This window comes from Coffea arabica, chromosome 5c, assembly GCF_036785885.1.
Source record: "Coffea arabica cultivar ET-39 chromosome 5c, Coffea Arabica ET-39 HiFi, whole genome shotgun sequence".
NCBI lineage: Eukaryota > Viridiplantae > Streptophyta > Magnoliopsida > Gentianales > Rubiaceae > Coffea > Coffea arabica.
The window spans coordinates 8,133,193-8,152,458 of NC_092319.1; positions in this window are offsets into that span (position 1 = coordinate 8,133,193).

The following is a 19,266-nucleotide window of genomic DNA, read 5'->3' on the forward strand; positions in this document are numbered from 1 at the left end:
ACACTCAAAACTTTTATGATAACACACATTTATACATTCCAAACAAGATCAAAACATGTATATACAAGCCGGTCAAAATTAAGCCACACACATACATACAGCCAGTTAAGTCAGGTACAAACATAGACGATCCACCGAGGAATGGCCTTTCTAGTTCACCAAATCCTTTCTAACCTAGGCCCTCATATCTTTTGTATCCGGGCACAAGAATCCCATCTAAGATAATTCACAACTCGAGCCGGCCGGTCCCAAGAGTAAACCATCTTTATTAAGGATTCCTACCCGACATACATACCTAGCTTCCTCGAGTCCCATGGTAATGATTCGTACACTTATCACATGCCCGGTTCATAACTTATGCTCAAACGAGCACTTAGACATATTCATGAAATTAGGACCACAACACCACTTGGCCCAGTCTCACTCCGCGCAGAGACCACGCGACGTGGCTCTGATACCACTTGTAACAGCCCCACCTTCCCCTAAGGCGAACCAAAGGGGTTAGCGGACTGCCTGCCCAGCTCTCGCCAGGACTACGGATCAGATTAGAGCTATCTATAGCGATCCGGAACTTACAAATGAGCGTAAACAAGTCAAAATGGTAAAATAACCCAAAATAAAAAAAATGAAATCCGGAGTCGGCCATGAATAGTAACCGACCCGTCAGAACCCAGCCGAAAAGCTAACAAACATACACAACTGAACTTTAGCGTTTACAAATCAAAATGACATACAAAAGCTTTCAAAAGTTAATACATATACACGGTTTGCCAAATCAGAAGAGAAAACGCCCCAAAAATACACTTAGGGTTTTAATACATGAGCTATACAAAAGATATGTTCAATTAGCTCAATTTGGCAGCCATTTGTCAAGTCCAGACCAAAAGTGTTTATTTTCCTGTAAGGAAAACAAAAGGGAACAGAAAGGGGTGAGCTTGCGCTCAATGAGGTACCAAACATATAGCAGAAAAATCATGGCATTTCACATTTAACAAATCAGATACACATGCCAGATGTAAAGCAAAGGAACCAATGATTCAAATCAGAAGGATACGGGTGGCTCTCAGGAGCCAAATTTCCAGCGCAGTACTTGATCCAAACCGGTTGACTCTCCGTCAACGTATATAGAACCAAACGTCCGTAGACCCCTCTTTACACCGAATTCCGTCCACCAAACACCCCTTTACCGGGCCCGCTCACCGTAACCGAACAGAAATGGTAATACTCGAGTATACCCGGAATCAAGGGTCTCAATACCCAAAATCCCCGAACAGACTACCGTGGTTCGTTATCTAATCGTCCAGGCCCTTGCCGGCCCGACTCGAATAACTTAGCCACAGGATTGAGCTCATAGGTCATAGAAATCCGAACAGATGCAGACACAGATAACAGATTCAGATAGGCACTCAAAATTGGCATATGGACAGACAAGAGAACGAGTGTGATAAAGTACACCCTCGTCTCCAACAATTAAACAGATTGCAGAGCAAAAATCAAGTTAAACAGCAATGGAGGGGAGTGGTACACTCACCGGCTCAACTTCAAAAGTTTTCACTTCAGATTGGCCTTAGTCGCCAAGAAACCCTAAAATAATCAAAATAAACCAATTGAAGGTTTTACTTCCAGAATCGAGTAAACAGAATGCACATGTGAGGCTCGACTACTAGTCGTATGCCTCGTCAAATAATTACTAATGCAAGGGTGCAAAACATGATTTTCTTGGAAACGAAAAGGTAGCATGAAGACTTAGGCGCAAACAACCCAAAAGCCTTTCATTCTACCAAAAGGCAAATCCAACTTAAAGGAATCAAACGGCCTAGAAAATCGGGCAGCACTTCCCCTAAATTTCTTACTTTTCCAGCCATTAAGGCTTCATTATATCCTCAAATCAGTCCCAACATCTCACACAAAATTCATCTCATTTCCCAAAAGCCGTTCACTAAGCTCAAAGTGGTACAAGTACAAAAGTTAGCTAGGAAACAACCGAAATGAAAGCAAGCCCTAAAAGAGACTCGATAACGAGTCATATAGCCATATCAATTATAACCCTACTAGGGTTTCATATGCATAAATAAGTATCATAGGTAACCAGAAATTAAGAAATGGCTTTAACTTAGGCCTTAACAAAAAAAACGTATTTGACCTCATAATGCGGTAATGACACCACTTTCACTACGGTTATCGGATGGGGGTGCAAGATGCACGGTTTCGAAGCTATGAAACAGAGCTACAACAATGTAGAAGGCCACTCAATCCAGTTCCTAGCACAACTAGGTCAAATATGCCAAATACTAACCCAGAATTCCCAAAACAGGTTTGCAAAACACAGAAAACTGTAATCGGTATATCTCAGTCCATACAAGTCCAAATGCCGAAATTCCAAAGGCATATGTTAGCTAAGACATTCAGCTACATTTCATCAGAAGACACCAACTTCAAAATCCAAACCAATTCCAGTCAAAAGGGCCAATTACTATCGCAGTTTTCGCATTCTGATCAAAGCAGAACAGCTACAGTAAAAACGGCATAACTCACTCTACACTCATCCAAATGACCTGAAATTTTACAGGCACCTCAAACACATCAATACCTACAACTTTTATGTTTTGAGTAAAGTCTAATTCGGCCTCTAACCACATGATATAAAACCGGACAGAAATAGGGGATGATAGAACCCTAACTTTCACTTTTCCTTCCAAATCCAAAATTGGTTGCAATTATCTATCATTCACACCTACCATAGTCATTACCCCTCATTATCAACCATCATAAACAACCACAACACCATGATCATATTAAACCAGAAAATTCCTCAAAAAAATAAAAACTTCACCAATTCATCACAAACCAAGAAATAAATCACATAATCCATCACTTTAGCTCCCATTAGGCACAAATTAAACATCATTAAGTGTAGAAGGAAGTTCAAGTACCACTTACCTAGTAAACAAGAGAGAGATAGTGGTGGAACACCCTAGCTTCTCCAAAAACTTCACCAAGTCACTTACTAGCACCTAATGGAGTGATTTTATGGAGCAAATCTAAGTTTAATTGGTTGGAATGGAAGATTGAGATAGTTTGAAGCTTGTAAATTGAAGAAGTTTTTCTTCCTTGCCCAAGAGAGAGAATCGGCCAACAAGAGGTAAGAAAGAATGAATTTTTAGTCAATTTTTGAGATATTTAATCCATGATAAGAAAAGTCAAAAATGTCCAACAAGTGGACCAATCACATAGTGCCACTTGGCACTTCATTTAATGCCTTCCTATCACTTGGTTCCTCTCACATCAATGCCATGTCACCCTCTACTTATCTCTTAACACCCGATAAATTTCCACCAGTATCCGAAACTTAACCTTATTGGCCGAATTTTTCCGTACTTTTCGCACTAGTGGGTCCCACGTCCAAAATATATTCTTAATTTTCTAAAAACTCACCAATACTAGAAAAATCATCTAAAAACTATAATTACTCATAAAATCTACCAGAAAAATATTCCTAGGCCCGAAAATGCAGAAAACATGCAATTAAGGGGAAATAAACCCTAGGAAAAATATTAGGGCAAAACGGGTTCTCACACTCTCTCCCCCTTAAAAGAATTTCGTCCTCGAAATTCCTTATTAGCGGAATCCATCAAATCTAAGGTACCCAACGGATCGTACCTTCTGCGTCCTCAGACGAGTCAGGGACCTGATGCTACTCTAGAGAATATACTCGAGCTGGTGCCTTCGATCCCGTCCCTTCTCCTTTCGTCTGTCCAGGGTTGCTCTTGACGGGTTGCTGAGAATTGGGCTTGGTTGGTGGCAGAGTCCCTCTCCGCTCGCGCAGGCGAGCTGGACAGTTAGCAATCCGATGTTCAGCGCTTCCACAGCGCAAGCATTTTCCTTCTTTCTTCCAGCAATTTGTTTCCGTATGACTTGGCCCTCCGCAGTATCCACAGGGACCTCGAGTAGCAGTGCCCGATCCTCCCGATGAGACACCACTGGCCACCCCCCGGTTGTCGTACTCCCCCGTTCCCTTTTCCACTCTTAGGGGGTGTGCTCTTATCTTCCTGTTCCGAGCTGCTCCCAGGAAAGCCCCTTTTCTTGGTTTGGAAGTTTCTAACTTGTAGCCTCGCATCTTCAACCCGTTGAGCTTTCTCCACAGCGTCACTAAAGGTACTAAGTTGAGCTACAGCCAAATCCTTTTGAATCTCAACATTTAGCCCCTGAATAAAACGCCTTATCCGTCTTTGTTCGGTTATGATCAGTTCAAGCGCAAACTTAGACAACCGAGTAAATTGACTCTCATACTCGGCTACGGTTTGTGTTCCCTGGCGAAGCCGAATAAATTCATCTTCCTTCTTTTCTTGAATGAGAGGAGGGAAAAACTTGGCATTAAATTCTCTCATAAAGTTCGCCCACGTCCTCGGAGTTTGTTCTCTTTCCCATTTCATTCGAATGACATTCCACCAGGAACGGGCGGCTCCCTCTAGTTGAAAGACAGCAAATGTCACCTGTCTCTCCTCGGTATAGTGTAAGGCAGCGAAAATATCGATCATCTTCTCCAGCCACTTCTCAGCTATGTCAGGATCAGGGCCTCCAAGAAATTTGGGTGGGGAGAACTTCTGAAATCTCTCAAGGGCTCTATCCTCGCCCTCCATGTGATGACCAGGATTCCCAGGGTTAGGGTTAGGGTTTTGACCTTGTTGGTGCACCACTTGGGCTAGCAAAGCAGTCATTTGCTGCATGGTAGCAGCTATTTGGACATTGGGGTCAACCCTAAGTTCAGGGTTTGGTCCAGATGAGGTTTCCCCAGTACCCCTTTCAGGCGTAGGTTGCCTATTTCCACGCCCACGGCCCCGTCCACTCCGTGTACCTTCCATGAGTTTTACTTGGTCTAGGCAATAATACTAAACCAAAATAAGCACGATGCATGTAAGTAACACTCAAAACTTTTATGATAACACACATTTATACATTCCAAACAAGATCAAAACATGTATATACAAGCCGGTCAAAATTAAGCCACACACATACATACAGCCAGTTAAGTCAGGTACAAACATAGACGATCCACCGAGGAATGGCCTTTCTAGTTCACCAAATCCTTTCTAACCTAGGCCCTCATATCTTTTGTATCCGGGCACAAGAATCCCATCTAAGATAATTCACAACTCGAGCCGGCCGGTCCCAAGAGTAAACCATCTTTATTAAGGATTCCTACCCGACATACATACCTAGCTTCCTCGAGTCCCATGGTAATGATTCGTACACTTATCACATGCCCGGTTCATAACTTATGCTCAAACGAGCACTTAGACATATTCATGAAATTAGGACCACAACACCACTTGGCCCAGTCTCACTCCGCGCAGAGACCACGCGACGTGGCTCTGATACCACTTGTAACAGCCCCACCTTCCCCTAAGGCGAACCAAAGGGGTTAGCGGACTGCCTGCCCAGCTCTCGCCAGGACTACGGATCAGATTAGAGCTATCTATAGCGATCCGGAACTTACAAATGAGCGTAAACAAGTCAAAATGGTAAAATAACCCAAAATAAAAAAAATGAAATCCGGAGTCGGCCATGAATAGTAACCGACCCGTCAGAACCCAGCCGAAAAGCTAACAAACATACACAACTGAACTTTAGCGTTTACAAATCAAAATGACATACAAAAGCTTTCAAAAGTTAATACATATACACGGTTTGCCAAATCAGAAGAGAAAACGCCCCAAAAATACACTTAGGGTTTTAATACATGAGCTATACAAAAGATATGTTCAATTAGCTCAATTTGGCAGCCATTTGTCAAGTCCAGACCAAAAGTGTTTATTTTCCTGTAAGGAAAACAAAAGGGAACAGAAAGGGGTGAGCTTGCGCTCAATGAGGTACCAAACATATAGCAGAAAAATCATGGCATTTCACATTTAACAAATCAGATACACATGCCAGATGTAAAGCAAAGGAACCAATGATTCAAATCAGAAGGATACGGGTGGCTCTCAGGAGCCAAATTTCCAGCGCAGTACTTGATCCAAACCGGTTGACTCTCCGTCAACGTATATAGAACCAAACGTCCGTAGACCCCTCTTTACACCGAATTCCGTCCACCAAACACCCCTTTACCGGGCCCGCTCACCGTAACCGAACAGAAATGGTAATACTCGAGTATACCCGGAATCAAGGGTCTCAATACCCAAAATCCCCGAACAGACTACCGTGGTTCGTTATCTAATCGTCCAGGCCCTTGCCGGCCCGACTCGAATAACTTAGCCACAGGATTGAGCTCATAGGTCATAGAAATCCGAACAGATGCAGACACAGATAACAGATTCAGATAGGCACTCAAAATTGGCATATGGACAGACAAGAGAACGAGTGTGATAAAGTACACCCTCGTCTCCAACAATTAAACAGATTGCAGAGCAAAAATCAAGTTAAACAGCAATGGAGGGGAGTGGTACACTCACCGGCTCAACTTCAAAAGTTTTCACTTCAGATTGGCCTTAGTCGCCAAGAAACCCTAAAATAATCAAAATAAACCAATTGAAGGTTTTACTTCCAGAATCGAGTAAACAGAATGCACATGTGAGGCTCGACTACTAGTCGTATGCCTCGTCAAATAATTACTAATGCAAGGGTGCAAAACATGATTTTCTTGGAAACGAAAAGGTAGCATGAAGACTTAGGCGCAAACAACCCAAAAGCCTTTCATTCTACCAAAAGGCAAATCCAACTTAAAGGAATCAAACGGCCTAGAAAATCGGGCAGCACTTCCCCTAAATTTCTTACTTTTCCAGCCATTAAGGCTTCATTATATCCTCAAATCAGTCCCAACATCTCACACAAAATTCATCTCATTTCCCAAAAGCCGTTCACTAAGCTCAAAGTGGTACAAGTACAAAAGTTAGCTAGGAAACAACCGAAATGAAAGCAAGCCCTAAAAGAGACTCGATAACGAGTCATATAGCCATATCAATTATAACCCTACTAGGGTTTCATATGCATAAATAAGTATCATAGGTAACCAGAAATTAAGAAATGGCTTTAACTTAGGCCTTAACAAAAAAAACGTATTTGACCTCATAATGCGGTAATGACACCACTTTCACTACGGTTATCGGATGGGGGTGCAAGATGCACGGTTTCGAAGCTATGAAACAGAGCTACAACAATGTAGAAGGCCACTCAATCCAGTTCCTAGCACAACTAGGTCAAATATGCCAAATACTAACCCAGAATTCCCAAAACAGGTTTGCAAAACACAGAAAACTGTAATCGGTATATCTCAGTCCATACAAGTCCAAATGCCGAAATTCCAAAGGCATATGTTAGCTAAGACATTCAGCTACATTTCATCAGAAGACACCAACTTCAAAATCCAAACCAATTCCAGTCAAAAGGGCCAATTACTATCGCAGTTTTCGCATTCTGATCAAAGCAGAACAGCTACAGTAAAAACGGCATAACTCACTCTACACTCATCCAAATGACCTGAAATTTTCCAGGCACCTCAAACACATCAATACCTACAACTTTTATGTTTTGAGTAAAGTCTAATTCGGCCTCTAACCACATGATATAAAACCGGACAGAAATAGGGGATGATAGAACCCTAACTTTCACTTTTCCTTCCAAATCCAAAATTGGTTGCAATTATCTATCATTCACACCTACCATAGTCATTACCCCTCATTATCAACCATCATAAACAACCACAACACCATGATCATATTAAATCGCTACAGCCATCCAGCGGATGGCCGAGTTACTAGAGCGATTGACGAATCAACAAGGCCAGGGGAGCGGTATGGGGAATCCTGGACATAATCCGGGACATAATCCGGGTAATCACGAGGGTGAAGACCGTGCCTTGGAGCGATTCCAAAAATTCGCACCCCCAAAGTTTATAGGTGGGCCTAATCCTGACCTAGCCGAGGGCTGGATGGACCGTATGCTCGATATATTTGCCACGCTTAGGTATTCAGAGGAGCGGCAGATATCCTTTGCTGTCTTTCAGTTTGAAGGGGCCGCTCGAGCCTGGTGGAACGTGGTGAAAACCAAGTGGGAGCGCGAACAAACCCCTTGGACCTGGACCAACTTCACACGGGAGTTTAATGAAAAATATTTACCACCCATCGTGCAAGAGAAACGGGAAGATGATTTTATCCGCCTGCGTCAAGGTGCATTTAGCGTGGCGGAGTACGAAACTCAGTTCACTAAACTTTCTCGCTTTGCCCCAGAGCTGGTGTTAACGGAGCAGAAACGAATCCGTCGATTCGTTCAAGGTTTAAATGTGGAAATCCAGGAATCGCTAGCAGCTGCTCAGTTGAACACGTTTAGCCAAGCGCTAGAAAAAGCACAGCGGATTGAGACTGCTAGAGGACAGGTTAAAGCTTTCCACGACCGGAAAAGGAGGCAACCCAGCTTGAACAACTCCCCGGTTGGACAGAGCTCACGAAGCGAGCCACCCGCTAAGGCGAGTAAAGGCGGAGACGGTCCACGACCGGTAAGAACTTTAAATAATTTTGGGCGAGGTCAGATGGTACAAGAGTCCCAGAGGAGTGCCCAGCGTGGAGGGCCAAGTACGACCACTAAGCCAACCTGTGGCTTCTGTGGGGGCAATCATACTGATGAGAATTGTTGGAAAAATAGTTCAGTCCGGAAATGCTACAAATGTGGAAGCACCGAACACCTGATTGCCCGGTGCCCTAAAATGCAGAAGGATGGACTCAAGTCACCGACTGAAGGGACCACAACTAAGCCGTCAACTGCAGGGGAAAATCGACCCAAAGGGCCAGCAAGAGTCTATGCGATGGGTCAACCTGAGATGACGAATCCTTCGGTGGATTTTGAAGGTACGCTTTGACCAACGAATTAATTTCGAGGACGAAATTGTCCTAAGTGGGGGAGATTGTGAGGCCCCAGTCCGTTCTATGTTAATATATTCATTAGTTGGGCGGTAACGTTTGGTTTCGGGAGTATTTCGAAAACCCTAAGTAGGGATTTAAGATTTAAACCCTAGTTATGTATTGGTTACAAGTTCGAGTGGTGATTAAAGTTAGTAAGGTTAATGTGTGTCTTAGTGTGGGTAAGAATAGGTTTAATCCATTTTGTATAGATTAATTAAGTTTAAGAAGGTTAGAAACCCTAAGTGAGCAAAATCCCTAATGTTATGATTTATTAGAAGTTTTAAGTGGGTTTAAACCTAATTTTGCCCTTGACAAAAAGGTTATTGTTTAACTACTTTTATGTGGGATAAAGTATGTTTAAGTGTAAGTGATTAAGATGAGAAAGTGATTAGTGAAATAATTAAGCGTGATTATATGTTTTAGATTAGATTAAGTTATGACTTATGGAGTAAATTGAAAGGTTATCAAATGTTTGAGGGAAAATGTATATGAAAGAGAAAGTTGAAGTGCAAGGGTGAAAACAACAAATAAAGCATTTATGTGATTGGCTAGCCATAAGAAATATCTTCCAAAGCTTTGACTAATATGTTGTCTTACAACTATAAGAGAGACAAGAGAAATAAAACAAAACAAAAACTAAGAGAATAAGAGAGAGTGAGAGCCGTGAGAAGAGAAAGAAAAAAGAAAAGGAAAGCTTGCTTTGGTGCATCATTTTTGCTCTTCAATCTTGAGTTTGGATCTTGGAGAAACAACTTGAGCACTTGATTGTTGTGGGTGATCATCTACAAAGCTTGAATCAAAGGTAAGAAAGTCTATTTGAAGACTTAAGTTGATTATTGTTTGATGAACTAGTGGTTATTTTGGCATAGGACCTTAGTTGTGCTTGATTGTGGTACCTCTTATGCCTATCACTTGTTTTTATGGAGTACTTTGGTTAATTTTTGGTGATTTATGCTGCTGAAAATTTCGGTCAAGAGAAAGAGAATTAGGGCTTTTTATTGTAATGCTTTCCTTACTTGTTTTAGTTGAGAAGTGGACTTGTAGTGGTGGTGTTTGATGAATTGCCTCATGTGATTGGTTGGTTACTTGTAAAAAATCTGATTTGGGTTAAGAAACCCTAGACTCTATTAGACTAATTTAGCTTAGCTTATGGTTAGTGAGATAGAGTTTGGTTAGTGAGAGGTTGGATTAAGTTCATTGGTGCAAATGAAATTTGGTTAGGGATTGTGGTTGATGATTGTTAAATTTGGACTGTTTTGGGAAGGGAATTTCGGACCAATTAAGAACTAAGTTACATAAGGTTATTTGGTATCAAAATGGATGGAAATCTGGTATAAAAATCGTAGGAACGGACCGTGCGACTTCGGCGTGCGATAACGGCAAAACTGGGAAAACAGGACAGTTTAACGACTGAACTTCGGCTTCATTTTTCTTAATGCTATGTACGGATTTAGGAATTCATCAAAACATGAAAGTCGTAGCCCCTTGAGTCCTGAGTATGCCTGCAAAATTTCGGGTGAATCGGATTAGCGTAGCCTGAGTTATCGACGAAATGCTCAAGCCTGTTTTGACCCTCTGGTTCTGCGCGTTTTCTGATTTTGTTTCTGCCCATGACTTTTCGATTTTTATAGAGTTCGATCTGGGTGCCGACTCCTTCATAAGAAGTTTAGATCTTGATCTCAGCTTCGAAATGGTATAAATTACGTCGAAAACCGAGTTCCGTAGCTCCGGTTATGATCAAAACAATATCGCTCGTCAGAACTGCCTTGTATTTGGACAGTTCTGACGGGTACTTTGGCACTCGAATTTTGTTTTGTTCTGAATAGATTCAGGTCTTGGCCAAAACATGAAAGTTTTAGCCTTATGTCTCAGCTTTCTAATGCCTTTGGAATTTCTTAATTTCGATTTCTGATCCGTGAGTTACGGCCTTGCAAACAGGGCCTGTTTGGTAACTCGCAATGAAACAGCTGGAACTGTTTCACGCAATTTTCACCTATACCCATTGAGATCTGGGTTGCGATGTCTTCATGAACATTGTAGCCCTTCCTCTTAGCTTCTTAACGGTACCTTGATCCGATATTCCTAGCCTAATTTTTGACCAAAACAGTTTGAGATGGCCGACTTGGCCATTTCCGTTTGCCGTTCCGCGCGGACGTGTGCGGCCGTTTTGCCGTTCCCGCACTTGCGCGTGCCAATTTTGCCGTTTTGCTTGTTTTAAGTACGTTAGTTGCCGTTTATGATATATTGTGACATAATCTTCGATTTCAGACAGTGGTGAGCTAGGCGGTGCCGGTGGGGCCCACTACTAGCCAACACACAAAGTGAATTCCGCCTTTATACTACTTTTGGTATTTTGAGTAAGTATTCAGGCCGCTCTTATGTGTTAGTTGTTTATGTGTTTCGTTATGTGTAAAAAGGGTACCTAGGCGAGGGTGTACTTTATCGCACTCGATTTAGACCCTGATTTACGCACCAATTTGTACATGACATATGTATGTGAGAAATTTTGGAACAAAAACCCTTGAGCTTGTGGCTCGGGGTGACTTTTGAATAATTTTGTGAATTTTGTGAGTTTGCGGTTGAACTCAATACCTAGATGGACTATTCGAGCCGGTTAGGGCTTGGTCGAAGTCAGTCCAACTTGGTTTGAGGTCACCAAGTTTGTGACCCGAGCTTATGATTAAAGCTCAAGTTTGTGATTTCGTTCGCTTGGGCAAGTTTGTGAGGTGACTGGCCAGTGAGGGTGATAAGGTGTCGGTGGGTGTACAAGTGAAGTTCTACGGACCTTATTTATGGTCGACGGAGTGTCGACAGGAGATCACGCATGGCAAATGACTTGGCTTTGGAGCCACCCGTATCCTTATTATGTGATGTTACTTTTCTGCTTTTGCTTTACTCATACTGTGTAATTGATGCTACGTGAAATTTACGCTTTTGTCCCTGTTTACTTACTAAGCTTTTAGCTTACCCCATTCCTTTTGTTTTCCTTAGCAGGGGCCGACGCGGGTACGTTTGGGCACACACACTAGTATAGTAGATTGGCTTGTAATAGTTGAACCATTAGGATGTTTGTTTTATTTCCGGTGGTTTGTATTAGGATCCTTCTTAGGGTCTACATTTTGATTTTGGTTGTAACTATACGGATGTAATAGTAAGAGCAGGTATTTTTGGAGAATGTAATTATAACTCTTTTGGGATTGTAAATAGTACTCTTTTGAATTTTCTGGCTTTTACTGTTTTAAGTTTCGAGTTCTGGCGCGAGCTAGGCAGGCGGCCCGCCGATACCCTTGGGTTCGCCCTTGGGAGAAGTGGGGTCGTCACATTTTTCTTAGTCTACAATTGATCATGCTTAATTCTCCAAGACCACTGTACTTTAAAACCAATTATTACCTCGAAAAACGTATATTCACTAATTTTCACTAATCAAGCGATTGAAAAATTAACTTTAAGAGAAAACGTGTTAAAAATATAAAATGAGGCAGCGTAAATGAAATAAATTAATTGGAACAAATAAATAGATAATTAAATAAATAACCCAGTAAAATAAAATAAAAATAAATAATAAATAAATAAAATTCGGGTCCTCACATCCTACCCCCTTATAAGAATTTTGTTCTCGAAATTCTCACCTTTACTCGTATAAACTTGATGCTACAGGATTTTCCTCCAATTCTCAAATAGTCTTCTCTTACTCGTAGTACTACCACAACTTATTTAGAGGGAAAATCTTACCACATAAAGGCTAATATAATATGTTAAGGAAGTTTAACAAAGATGTCAAAATGTGCAGGGTAATATAAGCTTAAAGACCTAATGAAAAGTGAAAACGATAACTACGAAATTTGGTTACTACTTCTACTGGATCTTGAAATCAAACATAGTACACTAACCACATACTATCTTCTCTAATTGCTTTACGTTTCCTTTTAGTATCATGGGAATTTCCTTCACCCCTTTTAACTTGATTACTAGGAAGGTCTTGAGGTGCTACTTAACTAGGTAAATGCACCAATTCAAACTTATTCCGCACCTCTTCTGAGATCTCTTTGTATTTCTTTTCCAATTTCATGTTCTTGTGTAGCAGTTCAATTTTCTCTGCATATTTCTGTTTCTATCGTCCTTCCCAGTAGTCAGCCAATTTCTTTTGAAATTTTACTTCCATTCGAAGGATGTCTATTTCCTTATGCATATCTCCCAAATTTATTATATTACCGATTCTCTTAAGGTCAAATGATAGCCTGTCAAGAAAATCAAAGGATTGAAATAAGTAACTAATCACACTTGGAAACTGTAGCCATATAACTTTTCCATCCTTTTGCTTACAGGTCACCCAAGAAACATAAATCCTAACTATTTCCTGTCGAGGTAAATAAGAAATCTAAACACAAGTACTTACTCTTATTTTTGGGGTCTCCCCATAAAGATTACTATCATCGCTTATACATATAACAAGATATGGAATCATACTCCTTAAAATAGATGTTCAGGGCCCTAACTCACTTTCCATTATACACTCACTTTTAAATTCGTTCAAGAAGAAATTATAACTTCTTAGTCTCACTAGTGCCTAGTACCATCCTCTATCAAGACGTTCATCCTAATTCTATCAAAATTCATATATAAGAATAGAACATATATCCTTCATTTGACAATGCTAATACAAGTGCTTTAGTCAAACACTTCTTCCAACCAAAACTCGTACTTATTGAACTTAGCAAAAAGTTGGTGCTCTCTCAAGGTTTGCAAGACTATTCTCAGGTGTCTTTCATGATCTTCTTGAGACTTAGAGTACACAAATATGTCGTCTCTGAATACCACCACAAATTGATCCAGATACGACTTAAAGACCCGGTGCCTCAAGTCTATAAATGCTGCTGGCACATTAGTTAACCCAAAAGGCATAATTGCAAATTCAAAGTGTCCATATCTCGAATTGAAAGCTGTCTTAGACACATTCGCTTCTAAGATCCTCACTGGTAATAGCTCTGCCTCAAATTCAACTTGAAAAATACCTCGGCCTCTTGCAGTTGATCAAATAACTCATCTATGTGAGGTAAAGAGTATTTGTTCTTAATTGTCACATCGTTCAAGCCTCAGTAGTCTATGCATAGATTCAAACTTCTATCTTTCTTCTTAACAAAGAGTACTGGAATTCCTCACGGTGAATCACTTTTTCTAATAATGTCTCTTTCTAATAAATCTTGCAACTGTAAATTTAACTTTTTTAATTCAACTGGAGCCATCCTATAAGGCGTCTTAGAGATAGGTGCTGTCCTGGAGTTACATTACTCTTAAATACTATTTCTCCCTTTGGAGGTAGAGTCTCTAATTTTTTGGAGCAAAAATCGAAAAATTCCTTCACTACTGGCACGTTTTTCAATTTCACATTATCCCCAAGTGTATTTATAAGAAAGACTAGATATCCTTTAACCCCAGTACTCAATAATTTTCTAACTCGAATCTCTGAAATTAGAGTAGACGATGCTAGTCTACCCCTCATATCTAACTTCAAAATTGCTTCCCTCGGAATACGCAATTCTATTAATTTCATCTTATAATCTAATTGAGCATGGTATTGATCTAATCGATCCATCTCAAGTATTACATCATATTCCTTAATTACTAGACTCACTAAGTCTGCCAACAATTTCGTCTCAGCAACCCAAATCTCACCATTTCTATATACCTTGTTAGCAATTAAGCACTAGTTCTCCGTAGGAGTCTTAACTTTCAAGTCAAAAGATAAGAAATCACACTTTAGATTTACAACCCTAACTAGATGCTCAAGGATATCAGTTATGCGATTAAGGGCCGTAGCCACTTGGTCATTCCTCTCAATCCTAGAATTTTGGTTCGGACCAGTCTTTGATCTCTCATCTCTCTCGAGAGTGTGGGGTTGCTGAAACCCATACCCACGACCCCGTTCACGTCCTCGCTGATGCATTTAGTAAAAGTATAAACGTATAATTAAAAGAGAAAAAATAAGCATAAAAATTTAAAAGCATATGCAAGTTGCAAGAATACTTGAAATTAAAACATAATTCTTTGCATATATTAAAAGTCATGCTACAAATCAAGAGTTCACAAAACAAGTTAATAAGATCAAGTACAGGACATAGGCATCCAAGTGCCACAAAATATAGGGGTACATGCAATAAAATACAAAAGGCCGCAAGGCGAGGATCACCCTTTCTAAATCCTTAGCAAAACTCAAAAGATCAGAAGGTCACTAGTATAAGTGGACTGTACTAGTAGACCCCACATCCTCAAAAGGATCCTTCTCCACGGGTCCATCTCCACCTCATCACTAGGGGCAACATCCCCTGGTCCACCTCCACTCATGGTCTCCTCGATGCGATCGGCCATGGTCGTACACTCCACCATAATGCCATCCACACGGTTCCTTACCTCCTCGACAATCCGAATGAGGTGCCCATCGGTCGTCTGAAATTGAGCATGGGAGGTGTTAGCCCTCTAACGCTCTTCAAAAACTCTAGCCTCCAACTCCTGAATCCTGACAGTCTGGGCCTCCATAGTGGCCCTCATCTCTTCTCTCTCAGCTCGTGTTACCCTGAGGTCATGGGTCAACTGTCTCCTCTCCTCAATTACCCCTAACACCACGTGGTTAGGGTAGGAGAACCTATCTTGGTACGGGCACGTCCTAACCCGCTTGGCGGATGACCACCGAAGGGGGGTCCGCCTCCGACCATACAATATCGGATCACTCGAAGAGATCCCTCGATCCTATCACCATCATTGCCACTGTCCATATCCTACAAACAACCTACAAGGCTCAAGGTTAAATCCTTAAAATCACCGGTGCCACTCAAAAATTTAACTTAAGATTATCACAAATTTCTATGATCGACAGTTCATGACTAAAAATTCCTAACATTATTCCAGGTATTTCAAACTTAGCGCTCTGATACCAACTATGACGCCCCCACATCTCCCTAGGACGAACCCTAGGGTATCAGCGTAACGCCTGCCCAACTCTCATCAGGACTCATGCACTCATTCAAGTTTAATAACGATCCACAAGTCAATCATAGGCTTAGAATTAAAAAAATATTGCAAATGTATAATCCAAATTCTTCTAGGACTACTATTTACAATTACAATCCAAAATTTTCAAATATAACAAAATTTATAATTCAAATGTCTCCAATAACCTACAAAAGGTTCACTAGTTTCAACCAAAAATAGTAGTCTAGAGTTCCCCACTTTCACTTCTAAAATCTATTAAGAAAAACAAACTTAAAGGAACGAACTAATACTCAGTGAGGCCAAGAAAGTCAAGCAAGCAAGCAAGTAGCACAAATTAAATTAAATATCACTCTTAAAAATGATCAATATGAAATTTCATTTATATGCACAAATAGGAAGTAAAACACATGTAAAAGGATACAGGAACTCTCAAGAGTTATTTTCACGTTTGGACCGGTTCAAACCATCTTTGGTTGACCCTCCGTCAACTCAAGTAACAACATGTCCGTAGAGTGCCACTTACTTCCTCCATCCATTATAACACCTTCTCGGATCCGGAACTAAACAAGCACAAGATGACAATACTACTCGAATATACCAAGCAAGATCTCAAAAGATTAAACTTTTTAATTTTTCATAGTTCACCAAACTTCTTGACCAAGTCCTTACCGGCTCGAGTTACGAGGTTAGCCAATGGGTTTAGATGTCCTCACAAGCTTGAGTGGTCGATGAGACAACGCTCCAATCAACTTAAAATCGGTCATAGTACTGAGTCGGTATGAGAGGCACCTCCCACCTGAATAGAGTGTGGTACATGCTGCCGCTCATTACTCACGAGTTACAAGCATGTTTGAGTACAAGTGCAAGTCACGCCATATACAAGTAATGAGTATGTAAAAAGGAGGGGACAAGGGCGATAAAATACACTCTCGCCTCGGCAAGTTCACAAATCATAACAATTTCACATAACACTTGTACAAATATTATTTCAATCATAGTACATGAAACATCACTAAAAAAATTATTTCTTTCGTGACAACTAACCTATTCGTTAGAAAAACCATGCCTTTTTATGATAACCCGTCAAGCAAATGTCCTTAAAAAGGGCTGCTATTTTAAACGTGTTTTTTTATTTATTTCATTGTCTAAAGTTACTTTTCCCATGTCAATTCGTCAGGAAAAGTTTTCATTCTCCCTCCATTTTTTTCCCACCAGATTTTTTCCCCTTTTGGACAGAAAAGGAATTTAGGAGGACATCTTGTCCTTATGACATAGACACCGGGAAACAAGAAGCACTTTTCCCATTTTCATTACCTTTGGAACAACAACAACAAAGTAACACTTTCTCCAAATCTGTAGTTTGTCTTCATCTCCAACAACAAAGAACAACAACTGAACTTGTCTTCATCTCTTTCAACAAGAGAGACAACACGATGGTCTAAGGTGATGTAAAAATCAAATAATCCTTCAATTTTGTCTTGAATCAGCTCCCTTTCTCCAAATCCCCCTTCAATTTTGTCCTTAATTGGTTCTATTTTTATTTTTATAGTGGGTATTTTATTCATTTCTCCCTTTCTCTGTTCGTCAAAACCCAGGATAGGTTTTTGTTCCTTTTTTTTTTGTAGTTATAATGTTGTTTTCTGGTACAATAGCTGCAAGTCTTTTTGTAAGTTTTGTTACTTTGCTATTTAACAGAAAAGTTACAATTTTTAGTTTACCCGTTTGATGAAAGATTTTTTTTTTTAAAGAGAAAAGAACTTTCTTGATTTGAATTAATAGGAGCAAGTACCAAGTTCTTTGAGTAAAGATTCTATCGTGAGATACAGAAGAATGTGTAGCTTGACTAGTATTTAAGAAACAACTGAAATTGATTGTTGATGCAAGGCTAACATGGCTTGAGCAATTGCATCATCCTCATTGATCGAGTCAGCATTGTGTTGGCCCATCCTTTCCTATCACTTCTTTCCCTTACAAGGTGGCAAGGGCCTGCCACATAAACACAGATTATGAGCATAAGTTACTGGAGGAAAGATGTTCAATGGTCTTTCTTGTGGGATCTCACTGCATAATCTGTTGGCCCTAAAGCTTGCGTGTCTCAGCACTTCAATATGTAGCAAGCTGTCAGGGATTTTCCCGGAAAGTGTGTTGATGGACAAATTCAACCACTGCAACTTGAGCAACAATCCTAAACTGGTTGGGATTGTGCCTCCTATTTGGTTCCTTGAAATGTCCAATCGTTCAACCTTAGCAAGGTTGGAGATTGAATTGGGAATGTAACCTGTAAGTTTGTTGCTTGCTATGTTGAGCACTTTCAGGTTCAAGCTAGTGCTGAATTCAGGAATGGTACCTGAAATTTGATTGTTTGAAATATCAACTACCTCCAGAAACTTGCTTGTCTTGTTGCTTAGAATACTTGATAGAGAACCGTAGAGTTGGTTTGAATGGAGGTCAATTCATGAAAATCCATCTGGCAATTTGATTGCAGATACATCAGACTTCCGTTGGTTGTTTGAAAGCTTGGCCTGTTCCAAGGTTGTCATCCTTGTGAAAAAATTTGAAATACCTTCAGTGAAATAGTTATCTGACAGGTCCAAAGAGCTTAATGAATCAGGGGTTGTGAAATTTGGGAGAGTCCCTCGAAGCTTGCAGCCAGCTAAATAAATGTTGGAAAGTTCCCAGCTTCTCATATCCTATGTTCTAACACCGTGGGTAGACTAATTAGCAATTTACAAACTTGTTGAATTTCTTTTCTTTTGTTTCTTTACATTCTTTTCTGGTTTAGTTAGCTCTCATAATTGTCATTATGGGTTGCAATTTCAATCAACATGTGAATGGCCTTTATGTCAAAGAATAATGTGTATATTTTATCTTGTACCATCTTTTGCTCCTTTCACGATTTTAGTTATATACATTGCCAATCTTTACTCCATAAGTTGATGTGTGTTTTGCCATCCCCCTCCCTCGTCTTTTTTTGTCTAGAAAGGGATTGGTTCGAATAGAAGATCAATGGGATAGTTACAATTCTAATCAGGCTTTAGGAAGGTAATTTTGTTTTTTTGTTATGTTACTAAAAAAGTTTTTGATTGTTGTCGGTTATGTATGATGATTTTCTTAAAATATCTAATTTCACATTTCTTCACATTCAGCTGAGCAGACCTGCATACTCACTACTTTGATAGAGAAGAAAGGGTACAACCTGAGAAAAGATTGCATAATTTGAGGTATGTGGTTATTTGGTAGCTTACCATAAAGAATGAAAAGTGTTTATCATGACTGCTAGTTTCGGGCAAATTATGTTTTGGTTTAAATCCTTATTTGTGTAAATCATGTTATGGGTTATGATGTCTAATGTTTTCTTATGTACTATACAAGAGCATATACAATT